Source organism: Haliaeetus leucocephalus, unplaced genomic scaffold (assembly GCF_000737465.1).
Source record: "Haliaeetus leucocephalus isolate CR32 unplaced genomic scaffold, Haliaeetus_leucocephalus-4.0 Scaffold1, whole genome shotgun sequence".
NCBI lineage: Eukaryota > Metazoa > Chordata > Aves > Accipitriformes > Accipitridae > Haliaeetus > Haliaeetus leucocephalus.
Genome location: NW_010972437.1, coordinates 16244594 through 16245413, shown reverse-complemented (window position 1 = coordinate 16245413; position 820 = coordinate 16244594). Strand labels below are relative to the sequence as shown.

The window sequence follows — 820 nt, the reverse complement described above, 5'->3', positions numbered from 1 at the left end:
TGTAATACTGTTTTTGAGAGGCGTACATGTGGTATTGTTCCTATTACAGTAATCCTTCTTTTATTGATTTGATGACCCATTCGTTGGCTCTTCTGCCATCCTATCGTCTAGTTATTTGAGTACAGGTGCCATTCGGCTGCAATTTGATTCTGAGCTACGGACAAAGTCAACCCAGAAGTTAACTTTACGGCAAAGCAGTTTAAGCGCTTCAGATCAGCATGTGCCACTTCCCACTCAGCGTCACTTAGAGACCGCGTCCCTCTGAAGGCCTCTGCTCCCAAAAGTAACTGTGACAGCTACGGATTTGCCAGTCCGCAATCCAGCCAGCGCAACGGACAACGCGGGTGCGACCACGGCATCCCGCTGCCTCAGGGGCTTCTCAGGCCCCCCACTCGCTACTGCCGCCAGGCTCCCAGCGGCCTCAGGCCCAGACCGGCCACAGCTCGCCCTCTCCTCTCGGAGCGCCGGGGTACCGCCGCGGCCCACCCTCCCCCACGACAGCCGGGAGAGGCCTCCTTTCTCGCTCCGCCCCACAGAGAAGAGGACGGTTTAACGGCCGCGGCCGCTCCCGGGCGCGATCCCGCCGGCGGCACGCGCCGTTGCCAGGCGGGCCGCGTTGCCATGGCTCCCAGCCCCCCTTCCTTTCCCCTTCCCGGGCTGCGGGACCGGAAGCCCCCGCCGCGTGCCCTTTGAACCGGGAAGTCCTTGCGGAGGCCTGGGCGGACTGGGTTTGAATGAAATCCGGCTGATTCACGGCGGCCCGGGCCGAGGCGGCGCGGCCGGGGAGGGGTCCGCGCGGAGGTGAGGGCCCGGCGGGACG

The 820-nt window shown here is 63.3% G+C and overlaps 1 protein-coding gene across 1 annotated transcript in view; it reads left to right on the top strand.

Moving 5' to 3' along the window:
• The first annotated feature begins 653 nt into the window (after nt 1-653).
• PSMD14 (proteasome (prosome, macropain) 26S subunit, non-ATPase, 14) overlaps nt 654-820 on the top strand; it is a 48477-nt gene continuing 48310 nt past the window's right edge. The window contains exon 1 of the mRNA XM_010567659.1: nt 654-801. The gene's annotated coding sequence lies outside the window, so the exon portion shown is untranslated. The remainder of the gene's footprint in view (nt 802-820) is intronic.